The 19,311-nt window shown below is 37.9% G+C and overlaps 1 long non-coding RNA gene across 5 annotated transcripts in view; it reads right to left on the bottom strand.

The window, feature by feature from the left end:
* Window positions 1–1,351: 1,351 nt before the first annotated feature.
* LOC104691267 overlaps window positions 1,352–19,311 on the bottom strand; it is a 78,210-nt gene continuing 60,250 nt past the window's right edge. For 4 of the 5 annotated variants that reach the window (XR_005604287.1, XR_752122.4, XR_005604286.1 and 1 more), the window contains one exon: window positions 15,648–16,927. This is a non-coding gene — a long non-coding RNA (uncharacterized LOC104691267). Of the gene's footprint in view, window positions 4,048–15,647; window positions 16,928–19,311 lie in introns of those variants that run through there. The other variant, XR_752118.4, reaches the window with a different exon arrangement.

Here is a 19,311-nt window from a genome sequence, read left to right as displayed (position 1 = left end):
TTCCCACAGACAGGACTAGACTTAAGCACTAGACAACAACTTTTTCTCTGCAAGGGAAAGAGGATAGTGGAGACTCAGTTTACAGACAGGTTCTGTCCCACAGTGGAATCTGAAATGGTGGATCAGACTCTCCTGCCTTCCCTTTACTCTCATCAGAAAGGAGAAATTGAAAATAAAGAAAAAAAAGTGAAATAAATAAGAGAAGACAGGGAAATGGTACATAAGACATATGTTTCAGAAAGAAATTGTTAAAAGACAAAAGTCATGTTGTTAAATATGAGAATGTATTTGAGTGATCAGTCTTGTGTTTAGCACTCTGAACACAGAACTTTACAAGCATAAAGGCTTTTTTGTCGTAAGAAAAAAGACCCAATATTAGATATCTGGTGGAGAGGCTGGGGGTTGGGAATTTACCATTAACTGGAACAACTGTTCAAAGCAAAGAAATGAAAAAGGGAACAGCAGAGGAATTTCTCTCCAAGTTGCCTACTGAAGCAGTTTCGGGTTTAATTTTCATGTCTGTTTTGCAATCCCTTGATAGTCAAAACTGGCTGACACAACACATGAGATATGCCAGTGCCAGTCTTGGGTATTTTGGGTTCCTGGAAACAGCACAAAGATCTGTGTTGACAAAAACTTTACAGATGTGCCAGATTTTTTATTCAGAGTGAGAAGCAGAGGCCCCTCAAATAGGAATTCAGATGCTGACTGGGCTGGGCCCTGGGTTACCCAGGCAGGGGGCATCTCAGTGTGGGCGTTCAGCATGTCCTGCCTGACCAGAGCTGGGAAAGGGGGGTCACCAGAGCAAGCAGACTTGTTGAGCTCAGTACTGCTTTCACAAGCATTCAACAAACATGAATAAGGCTCCCAGTTTCCCAAATATCACTTGAAACCAGTTCTTTATCATTTAAATGACAAATGAGAGGTTCTTTCACCGTCCACTTCCTTCTGCTGTGAGCAGGTTTGAGATGTCTGCGATCCATTTTCTCAATGAGAAGCCTCAAGGGGAATTCAGTTTTATTCAATTCTCACTGGGATTCATATCCTGAAGCTTGTTTCTGGAAGTATGGAAAGGATTTTTTGGGTTAATTTTTTTATTGTAAGCTACTTCACAGAGACCTATGACAACATTGCAGGACCTGGAAAAAAGTTCAAGCAGGAAAGAAGTAGTAGAATTTGGATATTGGGATCCAGGAGAAGGGGAAGGGAATCTTTGGAAGAGCTGGGTCTATTTGTTGTGAGAGGGAGAGGAGAGGAAAGGAGAGGAGAGGAGAGGAGAGGAGAGGAGAGGAGAGGAGAGGAGAGGAGAGGAGAGGAGAGGAGAGGAGAGGAGAGGAGAGGAGAGGAGAGGAGAGGAGAGGAGAGGAGAGGAGAGGAGAAATTTTCAACTTCACAAAATCAGTATACATAAATCTAATATCTTCGTTTCTATGTGTTTCAACTTGTCAATATTGGTCAGGTTTTATAACTATGAAAAGAATGTCCAGATGCAACTAAGTAATTTTTCTCTTACAGATTGTAAACTTATGGTCAATTAGAGGTATATATTTGTGGGTCTTGACATGCATAACCCAGGAGATTTTTGTACTTAAAGTCCTCCATGCCGTATTAGCTCCGTAAAGTAGGAGGAGTATCAGGATGTAGTACAACTGAAGACCTTAAGCCCTTAAATCTAAACAATAAATGCAACTCAGCAGATACAAAATGTGTGGTTTATGTATCAGAATTTGTGTCAAGGCTTGTGCAAAAGAGATGTACTTTAAAATATGAAAAAATATACTCTTGAGGTAATTTGTTTTGATTCTGTTGAACCATATTTAACAATATGTCCTGTAAACACATTAAATTAACAAAGAAACTGGTATCTATTATCCAAAAACCAAAATAAATTTTTGCTTTTATTCTTAATTCATTTGTAGGTTGTCTTGCTCAAAATAAAGGAAGTAAATTTAATTTGATATAAAAGAAATAGAAATAAAAGAAAGATGTCTGGGTTAGTAAACAATTTTCTAAAATTTTGTGAGGAAATCCTCTTACTTTGCTGAGGAAATCTGACACACAAACATCACATTTTGCTATATATAACTGCAGTATTTAAATCAAAATTATTTTACTGCCTATGATAAATGCGTTTTGTTTCCAGAGCATTTTACCCAGCAATTCAGAGCTTATATAGCTTTCTTCTTCTCTATTGAACAAGATTATCACTAAAAAAAGTCAATCTTTTACAAAGCATTTTTTAAAAGTGCTTCTTTTTTATAGTGTTTATATAAAGATCAAAATTTTATGCAACGGTGAAGTCTTCAAATAATACAGTTTCTCTGGATACCTACAATAAAATGACATCTTAAATGTTTAATTTTTATTACACCTTATGCATTGACAACAATGACATTCTCAGACATCCCATGAGCAAAAGGGCCACACAAGCCAAGGGAAAATTATTCACAGACCAGACCAAAGTTAGTTGCTATAATTAATATTGCAAGATGTTTTTCACCTTTCTCTGTTTCTGGTGTACTTCTGGGACATTGCACATGGGCACAGCAGTAAAGACACATTTAAGGCAAAAGAGAAGACCTCAAGTCCTCTAATATGTGCAGTGAAGAAAGCATTAGGTGACATCTAAGCAGCAACCCACAGTCCCAAAGGTAGGCTTTGCATTAAAGCAAATGTCATCACTCTCAGGATAAAGCCCACTTCAAGACCAAGACATTTCTTTCATTCAGATTGAGTGTTTTGAGGAAATTTAGCAATCTTCTGAAGTGTATCTCTAAATCCAAGCACCAAGGTGCTAGATTAAAGTACTTAAAAAGCTTGTAGAATGAGCTCTGTTACTGCACAGGTGGAGATTGCTTTAGATACTAATATGCAGCTGCAGTGCTGAAGGACATCAGGAAGAAAAGACTCTGAGTCTTAGAACACTCTTACACAGGTCTGACACAGGTAGAAAGCTGCAGTATTAAGCACTTCTGACTGGGGAGCAAATAAACCAGAATCAAACACAGTTGGCTTCAGGTGAAACATTGGAGATTGAGTACCTCAGCTGGTGGCAGACAAATATTAGTTTAGTGTTTATATTATGCATTTTATTTATTATCTATTTTATTTTATTTTTTATTTTCTGCATGGAATGGAGTAAACAGGAGACAGAGCCAGAGAATTTCACCTTGCATTACAGAACCATACACCATGGGTCATGTCCCATGTTGACCACATTTTGGTGTTCTAGGGATGCCACCTCCTGCTTTGGTGGAGAGAGGGGAAGAAAGACTTTTTCTTCCTTTTTCTTAGAACATAAATTTCTTTATTTTCTGTGTATGCTGTCTGTGTACTGCTCAAGTGTCCCCATTGAATCTCCATTTATAGTACCGCTTTCACCATCTGGATTTGCATTTGGCACCTCATACTTTCAGAATACATTGCACCAGGAATGTGTGAATTCCTTGCACACCTTTTCAAAGATGCCTCTTTCAAAATAAATGCCCTTTAAAACAGACTTTGAATCAGTCATAAAAATTGTTCTTCTCAGCTGTTTCCCCTCCCCTCCTTGGTTGCCTGCCCCAAGGAGTTATATTCATAATGGTTTAAGTTTCATAGTCCTAACCGTAAGAATTTACTTCCTCATTGCTAGATCCTACACCTTTGCAAAGTCCACACAAACTGTGCTGTTCATCATTAAATTACTGTTGAAGTGGAAAATATGTTAAGCTGGACTTGTTTCTTTAGGTGACATAAAAGTGTTAGCTTGAGATCTAGTTCAAAATAAAACCTGGATCCCTGAAGAGACATTTTTTTAAAGACTCATCAGTGAATATAAGTTCTTTTCTAAAATTTTCATGCATTAAGGAAGCTTTTAAGACTCGTGGTTCCTTTACAAAGCTCTAAATTTAAAACAGATCTTGGAAAGTACATCAGGTGGCATAGAAACAGACGTGGCAGAAGAAACAGGTCTCTCCAATTTCTTTGTGGTGGGATAGCCAGAAAGAGCAACAGTCTGTTTGGGACTGTAGTTTTGCAACACTGTCTGAATCAGGCTGGCAATCTCTGGAAGAGTAAGAAAGAGAAAGAGAAAGAGAAAGAGAAAGAGAAAGAGAAAGAGAAAGAGAAAGAGAAAGATGAGCAGGATTAAAAGGACATCCGGGTTCCCTGGCACAAAACGGCTATTGAAGTTGTGAAGTGAGAAATGCTAAGTATGATTACAATCTTCTTTAGCCATCTGCTGTGAGTTTTCTTAGCTTTCTTCAGCCCAGAATCTGAAAAATGTCCTTCCAGCTATGCCTTGTTTCTTTACAGGTATTCTCCTCCAAAAAACATTGACTGCACTTCTTAAAATTTTGTTCTGCCTCTGCAGTGCCACAGAAAGGTTGCCTAGGCATTGGGATGCATATTAATAAAATGGATTTACTAAAATAGGTCTTTAACTTTGAAGAGGTTAAATCATAGGCAGCTGGATTTCCCAGTGCAGTTTTTTGAAACTCTCTGCATGAAAATGTTGTTTTATCAGTTTTATTTAGTCATTGTACCTACTGCCACACTGTAAATTGCAATTCCTTTCTATAAAATCAAGTTATGTGGACAGAAAGGACTTAAGGTAGAGTCCATGAGATTTGCTTACTTTTATCTGTGCCTCAATTTCCTCTTCAGAATATTGATCAAAACAAGTGCCAAAATTCTTGATACCTTTTGCAGAAATTTGTATTTAAAATACAAATATGAATGACTAATATAATGCAAATGAGACTCCTCAGTCAGTGACTCATTGCAAATAAAAAACAAACAAATAGATATCTACTCTAAAAGTGTTACTGTTATTGTTTCCATATAGTTTGAAAAAACACACTTAATGTGACACACGATGAATATTTCTGTACTTTTTAACAGTATTTCTGACACATGGAAACAGAAAGAAGTCATTAATTGCATCATTCATATTTTTTCTAATTAACTTAAAATCAACAATTTCAGAAACTGTAGGTGTAATTTTATTTTCCTAGTTCAGGTCTGTATTTATATTTACAAGGATACTGCATCCAGGTCACTAGATTGTTTTTTGTTCATAAAAGACCTCACTAAATACTGCTTGACAAATAAAAATTGATATCATAGAGTACAGATAGTGCAATTCAATGAATAACATATGTTCATAATAAGTTCAGTGATGAAAAGAATGCAAAAGAGCAAGTATTTTCAAAATTGTACAATGCTGGGAAAAATTGAGACATTCCTCTTAATGGAAAATAAAGAGACGTGTCAGTGATAGTTCTGGCCTGCAATTCAAAGGAAAAAAACTTTTTGTATAACATAAATAAAGACTAAGCTACCATAATACAGCAGCCAACTAAATAATTCTAATAATTACTGTGGATAAAGAGAGGTTATTTGATTAGGTTTTTAAAAATAACGAGGCCAAGTACCATCTCCAGCACAGGTCAGTTAAGGTGGTCTCAGAAATGTGAAGCCATTTCTTTGTGAATCTGTCCCCTATTCTCTGCTAATACCATCATTTCAAACTAACCAGGGTTCACTGAGTGAACCTCTACCCAGAACTTCATTATTTAGACTCTTCTCATTGTGTGTGCAGAGAAAATGGTAGCTGTTAGAGTATGATTCATCTGAGCAGAGACCGTATCTTTCCAATTGATAAATCACACCTTTGGAATCATTATTTCCTTCTAATGGTTGCAGCTGCCTGCATCAAGACATTTAAAGCTAGGTGAAAAGAGCTACACTCCGTTGGGTCCTATAGCAATAAGTGGTATGGGCCAGAAAGAGTACCACTTGTTGCTGAGAGTCCAACATCCATGCTAAAGGTGCTTCAGGGATTTTAATTCAGATGAGAAATAAAAGTAATTAGAGAAGCACATCTTTTAGTTTCACTTCACCCCAAAGGAATCCATTTCACAGTCTCCAAGGCAGTTCCATGGTGAGAGACAAAGTGCAATAGGTGAGGAAAAAGAAAATATGCTCTTCCAAGGTCCATATGTTCTCTGAACTAAAATATTAGTAGACATGTGCCCATTGCTCTTACTTTCTAACTATACCCAGAATATAGACTGAAGACTCAGAGCTGTTTCATAACATTGCAATAACAGAAACTAATAATCATAGTGATCCTACAAAAATTCTTTTCCCAGCTTGGGCTCATACTCATGATGAGTTTATTACAAATAAATTTATCTCCTTCCAACATAAAATATTTTGTCTTTATTTTGTTCAACCTGCATAGAATCTTCCATATTGTATATACCTCCACAAACTCATTTGGTTTTATTAATTGGCTTTCTCAAGGGGGATGAGGGAGAGGCATTTGAAGCTCACTCTCCAAATGACTCACACTATCCTGTGACTTTTTGCCCTCTTTGATGCTTTTGGTCAGATTCATCATCTTAAGTTCTCTGCTTGCAGCAATAAAAAAGACATGAACTTGATCTTTTATCAGCTATCACTCAACACTGTTTAATATGCCTGTGTGAACTCAGCTGTCTTTCCATCACTATTTTACTTTGTAATATTTTACTTATATTTTGCCACCACAGCTCTGTCTGGGAATATTTTTCATAATTTTGATTCTTATTTGGGGTTTTCTTCTCTCTGTATCATGTTATGGGGCTGGTAAAATTCAGATTTTCTTTTCCTTATTTTTCCTTAGGGCCATAATTCCAAAAGTACTGAAGTATTCAAGCATTGCTTGTGAAGTCAGTGTAGTACTGCATTACAAGGGGTATATATAAAAAGTAAAAAAACCCTACACTCCATCTTCAAAACAGACCAATTAAGCTTTATTTTTTTCCCCTGTGTGGACCTAGTTGGTGCTGGTTTTCTGCATGTCTTTGCCACAACTGTTCTCTAGTTAAAAGTATGAAGCTGCTGAATTCCTGAAGTTGTTGGGATTGTTTGTGATGCTATCAACATTTTAAGATTAATCAGTGAACTCTAGATTCAAGTTGTGGCAGGAATGGTACAAGAGGGATTGATTTTCATGTGCGGTAGGATTTTTTTCCCAGTTAATTTGTTTTAAGTCCTCTTCAAGTCTGCACATAGCCTGAGCTGCAATAACTGCAGCCCAGGGCAGTGTCAGTGAGGCAATCAACACCTTATCTGGGTAGCTTTCATTTCCTGTTGAAAGAGGTTGCTGAGGTATGCACTGAATCCACATCTTCCCCCACAAACTGCTTCATCCTCTGCACTATCTCCCCAGTGATCTTCCTTCCCACAGTAGAGGAAGAAGGCTGGGCCTCCTCACAGTGCTGCAAACACCTTTCTTTTCAATCCCCACTGTTTGGATTCACTGTAAGTTGAGGCTGAGGGGATCCCAACCTTCCAAAGGGTGCCAGCAACTTTGAGGAATCAGAATATGGCCTTCATGACACTGAATAGCACAGGAATTTCTGATTTTCTTCCATTTTTCTTAAAAGTTTCAGTTCCTACTTTTAGGGAACTGACTTGATCTGTATGTTGCAGTCCCCCAAAATCCATGCTTTCCATCACAAAAACACTGACATGTGATATGCAAGTAACTTCATTCTTAATAAAATGAAATAACTTAATTGTACGATAGCCCACAAGCTTCAGTTTTCCTTCTTATTGCTTGCTAATGAGATCAAATGCCAAATTGATGGGAGTCAGATCATTTTTAAAAGTAAAAAATTGTATTTTCAAATTAGTAGAGCTTGACTTAAAATCAGATTCATATATAGTTAGAATGGGTTTAATAAATTGTTAAAGATGCCTGCACAGGCTTTTAGATGTCCTTGTTTGCTTGGGTTTTTTCTCTTTTGGATACTGCAGACTGGATTTTTCTAGGCCAATAGAAAATAATTTGCTCTATAAAATTTACCCTCCCTGAAGCAATGCAGCAAACTCAGCAAGATTGTTTTCTCCTAAGTCACTTAGGAAGGGTTGGGTGGGTTGGGAAACCAGCTTACTTACTATTCAAGTAAGACTGGAAAGCAGCAGAATAACACATTTAGATAATGATCTGAGACCAAATTCATCATTAGTGATATTATCAAGGCCTCTGTGCTATATTTCAGTAGGGTGAGAACATATAAAGCTTACAGAATATAGCAAATTTTCTAGCATTCATTAACACTTCAGGGGAAGCAAACATTGGAATATTCTCTTTTTCCTCTAAACCTCCCACATCTCCTAACAAAGCCAAGTAGCAAATACTCGGGGAGGGGGGGGGGAAGGAAAAGAAAAAAAAACCCCTCCCAAATCCATGCCACTCAAAAAGTCAAAGATAATACTCGAATATACTGAGAAAGTCATAACGTCTACTATGAATTCTGATTTCTTCAAGTGAGTTTAACTCAGTAGCTTAGATTGCTACTGGAAACCAAAACTGAAAATAATCTTGAAGGTGGATATGGCAGGGTCTTTTAATTGCAGTGCTGATCCTAACAGGGCACTGCCTCATACAGTCACCTGCAAAAAGGTGGAAATTTTCACCACTCCCATCAATTTTGACGAAGAGCAGGCAAGCCCAGTGTACAGTCTGTTTTGCAGAAGTTATTCCTTACTGCTTTCTCCTTCTTGCAAGAATACTTCTACATAAATTATTCACAATTATCATTAATTCACAGACTACAGTTGAATAGGCTTGGAGGGCACAAGGGACCATTTTGGTCATGTATCCTGCTTAATAGACACCACAGGACCTCCCCCAAAAAGCAATTCTTGACTTGAATCCAGCCCTTCTGGTTTACTAAAGGAACTTTGCCAACAGACACATTCTTCATTGCTGCACTCTTTGTGATCAGCTCTTTTCCAAAGTGCAGATTTTACAGCTTAAATTGTATATAAACAGAGAATGTTTTAAATTGAAAAGGGCCTCATCTAGTTCAACCTCCTTGCCTTGGGCAGAGACACCTTCCCCCAGACCAGGCTGCTCAAACCCCCATCCAACCTGGCCTTGAACACTGTCTCACCACCCTCACAGTGAAGAACTTCTACCTTATATCAAATCTAAATCAATTTACTTTTAGTTCATTTGTTCTGGCTGCATAATTAACTCAGCCACATGCTATCACTTCCTTGCCTTGGAAGTATGAGTCAGGTAAGCAACCAATAAAGGACAATGCAACTTGATATATAGGCAGGATCCTCTGTTGATATCAGTCACTGAAATCATATTCAAGTAAACAGTTTGCCCGTGTATATCACCTGAGAATCTGCCCCCTAGGGAGTACAAATCATAAGGTACAGAACTTAGGAGGATAATAAGGAAGCATGTGAACTAGATTTGTTTGCATCATTGCAAATTCATTTTTGAATAAACCCAGCTAAACCATTTTATTAGGATTTGCAATACGACAACAAAGAACACTGGCTTATTAAAAGAATATGATTACGGAACACTATTTAAAGTGGATAAAACATAAATGACTTTTCTCAGCACTGAGAAAACTGAGCTGGTGATAAGGAGCCATAACTTTCTGGTTTGGCATCAGTTTTGATTTTTTTTAAAGCACAAATGACAAATGATGATATGTAAATTTTGCAGAGAAGAGATGTCACAAATAGAATTCATTTGTTGCCAATGCATCCTATGAAATAGGATTTGCTGGTTACATTGCAGTCTTTTTGCTCACCAGACAAGGAATATTCTCATAGACAAGATACTGTGGGTCTGACATGAAAAGTGGAGGTTTACCGTAACTTTGAAATTTTCTCTACGAGTATTTGCTAGATACTTGACCATGGCCATTGACCCTTCAATCTCTGGTACTACTATTGACACTGTGTGTACCTCCTGCAATTAACAACTTTTCTGCATTGGCTGACGCCTTTGCAGAGAGTGGTACCATATACCATGAAGCACCATATACAACAAATCTGGTGAAGGGCCTGGAGGCTAAGTCCTATGAGAAGCTACTGAGGGAATTGGGGCTATGAGTTCTCCAGTCTGAGGGATCTTGGAGAAAAAGAGGCTATGGGTTGTCCTTATTAGTCTCTGCAAGTGCCCAAAAGGAAGTTGTATGCCAGTGGGGTTCAGCCTCTTCTCCCAGGCAACAAGTGACAGACTGAAAGGGCCTGTTACAACCTGCATCAAGAAAGGTTTAGTTTGGACATCAGGAGGAATTTCTTCACAGAAAGGGTGATTAGATATTGGAATGGGCTGACCAGGGAGGTGATGGAGTGACCATCCCAGGTGGTGTTTATGGAAACACTCAACGTGGCACTTAGTGACATGTCTAGCTGACAAGGTTTGGTGGTAGGGTGGACTTGAAGATGTCTGAAGTCTTCTCCAACCTAACTAATTCTATGATTCTGTGTGATATGCAGTGACATTAACTGGTCCTTGTTGCTCCAGTGAAAGGGCATCACATCCTTATTTCCACACCCTTATTAGTACTCATTTTATCAGAGTGAAGGTCCAGACAGAAATCTTCTCCTTGATTACAGCTGTCACTTCAGAAAGCATCTATTAAGGGAAACAAAGCAGTATTTAATCAACTACTTAGATGTTATTTACTGTCCCTGCTGACAGACAACATGTATAATAGGGCAGAACTCTTAGTAAAGTTCTGTGGATTATAACAAGGACAATAAAAATGTAGCAAGTTTTGCACAATCATAGTTACAGTCATAGCAGGAATGTTTTGTTCTTTGCAATATTGTGAATGGTCCTATAATTTCTAAAATGCAAATGCTTCAAGTACATTTTACCTTAAGTCTGATTCTTGAAATAGAAAATAACTGCTCAAACCTTATTAAACCTGCTTACAAAACTTGCTGCTACTACGAGGAGATCAGTAATTTCTTATTTGTTCAGTTCTTATGTTGTCTCCTCTAAATGTTTGCCTTTTAAACAATTAACTTTTGCTTGAAGCTTAACATTCCTAGAGACTGACATCATGAAAACAGTGAAATTTGTCTTACTTCTTTCTCTTCCTTTCTTCCAGGTTTTATCTTAATGGGATTTCTGCAACCTACTTTTGAACCTCTTCCCAATATCCAGGTAACTGCCATCGTCCATAATTCATCAGATTACACAAACTATTTCTCAGTACTTTCACAGCCCTGGAAATACTGGATTTCCATAGAGCACAGCAGGCTGTATGAATAGTCCTGTCATTTTTTGGCTAGATGTACCAAGAAGTCTTCTTTTAGCTCATACACTAGTCAGCCACCTAGCTATTAAAAGACAGAGGTATCTCACAGTTTAATGAGATTTGCATTTCTTGAATCTGGTGCAGACCTTTGCCTACTTTCTCAGCTCTGGATGTGTAACCTTCTCGCATGCACCTACGCTATAACTTGACTCAGCTTTGAAAACGATTCTCTCACTCAAGGCAAAATTGTGTTGGATACATGTGATTGCTTGTAGGTATTCACAATACTAATGAGACAGTCCCAGAATGTCAGAAAATAAGGCTGCAAGGGGTGCCAAAAGAGAGCTTCCTGGCACCTTTTTTACTGAGAGCTGTTGTCCTAAGGAGCCCGTTGTGCCCCTAGCAAAGCATCCCCCACTTCCTCGGGATAACTCCTGCACTGCTGCACAATCCTGACTGCAAAGAAAATGTAAGGAGTGTGGAATGAGGAATACTGTAAAAAGTCAAGGATCTGGAAAAATATACCTGGTTTTATGTAACAGCTCCCTGAGCACCTCAGCTGTGACATCTACCTTGTCTTAATCCAGCTTTTTCAAGCACCCTACTGACAAGGTAGGTAGCTGACAGGTACCTCCCTGGGTGGGAGGTGTTAACTAAGTAAACCCTGCAATGCCTACACTGACATTTTTAATGAAGCTGAAAAATGAACAAGGATATCAATTCAAGCTGTCTTGGCTGTGTTGCATGAGGGAAAAATAAGGGCTGGGTATAAGTGAGAGATAAATATGTTTTATTCCAAATTCAAGACTTCTGACCAGAAGATGTAATTTGATGAACAAGAAATGTCATTTTCCAGGTGCTTTTTGAAATATAATTTAATAAAAAATTTAAACAATAATGAAAATACTTTCTTCAAAAGTTAGTTTTCCTATGCCTTCATTGAATTGAAATAAAGGTATAAATACTTTTGTTCTTTTAAAATCATAATTTTAAAAATTTTCTTTCATCTCCAATGTGTATGCCAAATCTGCTAAACCTACATGATCTTGGTAGCTATTAAAAGAAATACATCAGTCAGTATTATTTTTTTACTTCAGCATAAACTTTTTATTCAAATATTCTTGCCCTAAGTATGAAGTGACAAATTCTATCATATAAAGATAGAACACTTAATTCTTTTGAAGGATTTTAATGGAAAACAGAAGAAACTTTGGAAAATTTCTCACTAATGGTTTTATATTATAGTAAATTAAAATATTTCCCTCCTTATTCTGCTTTTGGGAATGTCTTCTCACTGTCTTGTATGAGACTAAATATCCCTCCCGAAGCACATTTTCAGAGTGAGAAGAAAAATGGATCCATTAAAAATAAATAGGAAGGATTGACTAGATTTTTGTCAATGAAAATGTTTCTGCATATTCCATGGGTGTTTTGCAAGACATTTTTAGGAGCATGACAAAATTCTGCAGGGTTTGACTAAAAAAAAGGTATTCTAATATATTTATGGGTCTTCAGTGACAAATAAAAACATGAGGCAAAATTTTTTTCTACCAAATATTTTACAAGTCATAAAAGAGCTAATACTTATCTACAGTTTTTTTCTGAGAAAATATAGTTGCACAAGACCAGTTTTCCTCCCTTGAGTAATGAGACATAATTTATTAATGCCTTTAGGCTTTGATTTTATTCACCTCCATCCCTCAAAAAAAAAAAAAAAAAGCTGTTTTCAAAGCTCTGCAAAAGTTTATTTGCTGCTTTGCAAAGCTGTGTCTACCCTCCTCACCCCCTCATTCTTTAGGGATGTTTATCCTGGCCTTGAGAGATTGACAGTTATTTTTTTCTCGCTGATTTTATTGTGTTACAAGTTATCAAGCTTATCAAGGACTGTGCTGTCAGCGAGAGACACAACATCCCAGGGAACTTGAGATCAGGTGTCAGAAAAAAGTGAACAAAACACAGTGATTTGTAACTGAAGGAGGAATTTCTACAATGTCTCTGATATTTCACAGAGTTTATGCAATTGTGGCTTAGGGCAGAATTTTAAAAGGCTGTTTTGTTCATGTAAGTCCCCTCTTTCACGGCTGGCTCTAGACACAACCTTTTCTCCAGCCATTTTTGTGATGCAATAGCTACAGAACCTAAAATATCCTGTTTTATTTATTTTATGGTTTTGTAACAGGATGGTTCCTTGAGATACTGTATCTCCTCATCAGGGTGTCCTGGGAAGCAGCGAAAGCAGTCAAACCATCGCTACCCTTACTCCAGTGCCCAAAGTAGAGCCCACGGCCACGACCAGGAGTCCAAACAGGACACATCTGTCACTGTGCTCACACCACTGCCACACTGTGAGTGCACATCCTGGGAATGGCCTCCTGGAGTGGCCACACTGGCAAGAGAGGTGCTTGAGCACTGCTTGGCTTGGCACACCACAAGCTGTAAATAATGGGACCAAGGCGGGAATCCCTCTTCTGCTTTGGAAGTGGGCTGTTACTCATTTTGCAGCAAGTCCATGTTTAGGATGCTTTTATTGTTTTCCTAAAAATCAGCTTTATTGCAAGTCTCAAATAACCAAATCCCAGCAGATGCTGCTGCCAGGGTGGAAGTGGGAGCAGGGACTAGAGGCATGCACAGAGCAGGAAATGCAGAGAGAGTGTGTGTTCACAGTCCTGTCAGAGTGCTGCAGTCCTCCCCTCTTGAAGCATCTCAGCTATGCCAGCCCTGCTTGTCTCTGCACCAGAGCTGCCAACTGGGCTAAATCGCGTGGTGACTTTGTGAGGCGGACAAATGTAGGTTAAAATGCACTGGCCAAGCTCATTTCCATTTGGATTTTACCCAAACTCTCAGATAAAGGGCCTGAGCAATAATTTGATGCACTAATTAGCCCATTAAAAAAGATTGTTATTTTTAGGTGCCTAAAGTTTTGTTTCAGGGGAGAAAAAGTCTTTGGTATATTTTGAAGAATTTTGTGAAGAGGCCTGTTGGAAGTGAGAATAAACAAACAAGCTCTTTCAAATTCCTGGAAATGGCTGAGAAACATGTTGTAAATTCTTTGAATTAGTAAAATAGGCTGCAAGTGACCAAGCATGTAAAAGCAAGGCTAACATGTCACAGAGGACTACAGTTGGTTGACTGCTGCATTTTAACTTTTTTTTTCTAAATCTACTTTGTAATTTAATATTTAATTTATAATGCAGTATAACAAAGGACCAGTGTACATTTTATTGTAAAAAGCCGAAACTGAAAAAATACTAAAACTGCAGAATAAAGTGGAGCGAACATAAGAAAACATTAGCTGTCCAGATTACATTTACTTCTGTTAATATAAATTTAAGAACATTTAAGAATATTTTTACAAATACTATCCTTTGGTACTCTTTCCATGTGTGATCTCATATCTTACTTACTAGACATAGTCCAAATTTGCACTGAATAGTTGATTGTTAATTCTGAATAATTCATATTGTTACAGGATGTTGTCCAAAATTTTCTGGAATAATTGCCTAGAGTTAGCTTTCCAAGCCCTTATCGTTTAATTTGAAATAGTGAACCAGAAAATCCTGTTGGAATCATTAACAGCATAACACTTTTGAAGCACTAATTGCTTATTTCGGTATCTGAATTAAGTCTGTAGCTCAGAAAAACACATGCTCAGAATGAACTGAGGAAATAATCTTCCAAGTTTTCAAGATTTAGTTCAGGTCATAAAACAGTTTTCATTTTTGTGAAGGGCCATCCATTTTTCACATTCACCCTCACTCTGAGCTGCAGAAGTATAAAATTGCTGGCCAGCAAAGTCAGCGTGTCGTAGGAAGTGCTAACCTGGGTTTAGCACTGCCACAAGGACATCACACTGGAGTTGAACACATTCATCTGACAGCACTGACCATGCAGTGAGACTCAAATGCTTGTAGTACTCAAAAGAGCAACAAAAAAAAGCAGATTAGGAAAACATTGCTGATCACTTATAATTGCATCCACAAGCTCAGCTCCTGGCCTGGTTTGACTTTCCTTCATACCCATGTGAAGGAGCAAATTGGCTTCGGTCAATGCAGCGAAACTGTTGTCAAAACAGCATATGTGAAGAAATCAAAACCCATTTGAGGATAGGCAAGTAAAGAAAATAATGTGCTGGCTATAACATGCAAGGACCTTATTGATTATGTGCATAATATTAGCAGTGACTCATGAGTTTGGGGGTTTGTCTAACTTTTCCATACTAGTAGCAGTTTGCTGCTGAGAAGTGCACAAGGAACTGCTTAGTCATGTACATCCAGGAGCAGCTATAGGAGTTCCAAGAGCTACAGAGAAACTAAAACAATCACTAGCTATTTACTGCTTATTACTAATTATTCTGCAGTTCTGCCCCTGGTTTTGCTCGACTCCTGTCTAAGAGGGTGAAAAAACAACACTTTCTTCTGTTTTGACTCTGGTGACTACAAGGACACACAGTGAGAGTCACAGAAAAGATGTTCCCTGACTACATCCTGGATAACCAGAGATTTGTCTTTTCCAGTCTTGGAAAGACTCTGAGAACACACACCAAAAAAAAAAAAAAAAAAAAAAAAAAAAAAAAGGAGGGAAAAAAGGAACATTTCCATTTATCTTTTATTCATTCTCTTCTCATAAACACAGTGAAACAAGACTTTATTAGACATTATTAATTTTGCTGCTACTGCTTGCATGACTGAAGCACCTGCAGATCCCAAATGAGATAGGAGTCAGCTGTGCTAGGTGCTGTACAGATAAAAATCTCTTGAAAGTGTCTGCTCCAAGTGTTCACCAGCTGACTAGACATAAGAAACTACATGGGAGAGAAGCAGGCAGCAAAGAGGCAAAGAGGTGCTTGCTCAGAGTCACTCAACAAAGCAGTGACACAGCTGGTAATAAACTCCAGGTATCCAGATGCTCAGAACTCTGCTCAGGCCAATACACTAAGCAGCTTTGCCAGCTAAAACAAACATATTTTTTAATCTTTGACAAACTGCCAACTACAGTGAAATGTGCTAACAAGATGTTCAAAAGCAGGTTGCGCTCTTCAAATCCTTTGAAAACAAAGCAAAACACAACACCCTTTTCTCTAATTGCCCAGTGTCACTCTTAACTATTTCAGACTTTTAGGACAAATTCATTTGAAAAATAAAAAGAAACAATTAATTACCTTTTATTTGCAGGTGACCACTGGAAACAGAATGTTATTCTCAAGGATTATCTTTGCCACTTCTTTAAAGTGCGTGTAAACCAACTTTGCTAGTTAAATGGTAGATTTTAACAATTAGGGTGGATGTCTTGAGAGAACCCTGTACCAAATAAAGGGTTTGTTTGAGGGGAAAGCATCTTGTTCACATAATATGCCCAAAAATACCTAACTAGTTTATCACAGCAGTTACCTTCTGACATTCACCAAGAAGTTTTACAACAGCTGTAAAGCATATTGCAAAACTTCCTCATATTAAATCCTGTCAGCAAGACACTTTTTCAGCTCCAAATATGCTAGGCAGACAAAAAACACAGAAGAAAAAATACTTCCCTGTGCTTGAAACTGAAAAAAAAAAGGAAAGCAGAAGAGAAGAAAAATAAAAGAAGAAATCCAGAAGTTATTTTTTTATAGTATTTCCGAACGTAGCTTCAAGAATGGAACAGAGAACCACCTTAAGACTCTTGAGTGGAGAGCAAGGGGTTTTTTTTATGTCACTTCTTCATAGCCTTAAATCATCATGGTGATTGGATGCTGATTCACAGCTATAAACTACTTCCAGTGTTTACATTGGGGTTTCTGAAAGAAATGCGTATCTCAGGCCAGCAGATCAAATACATCAGTGTCTACAGGAACTGAAGTAAGGCAAGTATGCATTGTATCCAAACGAGGCCTGCAGGAATATAAGGCAAACAAAACTTTGATAAGTTACACCCAAAAAAACTGCACATGAACACAAGAGTGAGGATGAAGAAAAGTTATATAGTGAGGTTTTTTGTACACAGCAACGAATGTGGTAGGATTAGGTCCCTTTGTCTTTTTGAAAGTAAAGTTCCACTTCACAGGGGGAAGGAAAGGCATTTTTCTTTCCAGCTCATTAAACTATATAGGGCACAAGTGAGGCTTTGTGGTTTATTTCAGAATTGTATGAGCTAGGGCAGGAGGTGAAGTCAGATTTTCCCAAGAGAAAGGGAACTTTGGGATACTCCTAGTTTCAGTGTGCTGGTCCTCTGTGTGCTATTGAACTGGAACATCAGCCCTTGTGCCCAGGCTCAGCACTTGTGCGGGTTGCAGGGCAAGAGGGCACAGAGCCAAGAGAAGCGAACTCTCCTCCCAGGATGGCAGCAAGTGCCCTGCAGTTGCCTCCTGTATCCCAGCAGCTGAAACAACCTGCGTGCTCTCATAGGTGGAAATCCTTCTGCGCCAAGTCCTCAGGTCCTGCTCCCCCCGTCTCGTCTCATTTATGCCGTGCCTCTTGCTCAAATAGCTTCCTGCTTCCACCACCAAATGACACTCATTCCACTGCAAATAGCCCCTTTGAAGTTGCAGAGGAGGGGCCTGGATTTTATCCATGGCACAGAATCCTAGCATAACTTTAACCCTCTTTTTTTTTGGTTGGGGAGGGGGGCAGGGGAGGTGGTGGAGGGGAGAGGCAGCAGTTACTGAACACAACAGGAAGAAAAAATTAAAAAAATACAGCATTTCAATCTTCAGTCACCAATTTTCACATTAGTAAAGGGCTTCCCAGAAAAAAAAAGGAGCTGCTGCTACATCTGCACGTCCTTGCCTGCAACTGTCTCAGCAGCTTGAGATTTCCACAGCTATGTCATCATTTAGTCAAAGGCTCTTGCTTTCAAGGTCAATTATCCCATGGTCATGTTGCAGAGAGCTCTGATGGAGCTCTTCTGGTCTGACACCTACATTTCATGCCTACCCGTGGAGGAAAGGGAAGTGAAACTGTTAATTGGTTGTCAAGAAGGATGAAAACATTATTCCTTTGGCTTACTAGATGTTCCCACATAAAAAAGCTTAAGTGTTGTTGTTTGGATCCTTTTTTTTCCATTAAACAAATAAGAAAAGTTCTTGTGAAATCCCTTGAAGTCCAGAAAATCAGAGCATCTCGGTCTGAGTTTGAGGCTATATTTTTTCTATAATGACAATAAATAAAATTAAATGTTTTTCTGAAATGTGAAATCATTCCAGTTCTCAACTGGCAACATATAATTTTAAAAATGTGTCAAAGTAAGTCACAGGGAATTTTTGGAATGTTTACATTTGTTAAGGAAAGATTTGGCAAAACACATTCTTTAAATGTTTTGATTTCACTAAATCTGCCTCTTTACCCAAAATTAAAAAAAAAAAGAAAAAAAAGTGAAAGAAACTTTCACTGAGCTCAGATTACAGATAGCTCTTGGGCTATGCAGCTTACATTAAATGAAAAAAAGTCATTAAACTGTAGTTCAGGTCATTGCTTAGTCTACATGTCTGTCAGTCTCCTTTTAACTCCTGCCATGTTTCTCAGATTCATAAGAGCAGACTCTTCCATTCAAAGCCCAACACAAATTTTACCACACATACAGGTTTTCAAATGCAAACTGGAATCATATCATATCCACCCCTAATATGTCTCTTTTAATGTATGTAAAGTGGCTCACTGGGACCATACAAGAAAGCTTTACGAAGAAAACTGCACACAACCCATAAAGACATAATTAACAATTAGCACTGTGAAGGCACAGGCTAGAATATTTTATAAGAGCAGAGATATTTCTGTTGAAAGATTATTAAAAAAAAAAAACAAAAACCAAACCCAACCAAATAAACTCCAAACTGAAAGATTACAATATATAGCACTAGAGACCTGTTTTTCAATTTATGAGAAAACCAAATAAAATGCATTATGTGCATCCTTAAGAAAACACATTATGTACACTCATATGTACCCTAGAAGCTACACAAAACAAGCTCTCTCCAGTGTGTTACATGCTGGAAATCCTTAAAATTTCTCTTATAGTTTCATGCAATTTATTTCTTATAAATTAATCTACTTCCTCTCCCAGCATGGAAAAGATGTCGTATTGCTATGCTGTTTGGTTTAGCAATGACAACAAGCCATAGACAACATCTAGTAAGTATACAAAACAAATTTAATATTTTCACATCCAAAATATAAAATTCTGCTGGAATGCACACACGGTCTTTTTTTCACATGAAATTACCTTTTTGAATCTCACTCTTGTTTCACAATGATATTGTCTCATTGCCTTTAATCAGAAG

The sequence above is a fragment of the Corvus cornix genome, chromosome 3 (genome assembly GCF_000738735.6).
Source record: "Corvus cornix cornix isolate S_Up_H32 chromosome 3, ASM73873v5, whole genome shotgun sequence".
In the NCBI taxonomy this organism is placed as follows: domain Eukaryota; kingdom Metazoa; phylum Chordata; class Aves; order Passeriformes; family Corvidae; genus Corvus; species Corvus cornix.
Note: the sequence above shows the minus strand (reverse complement) of the source record. Positions and strands in the feature narration are given on the sequence as shown.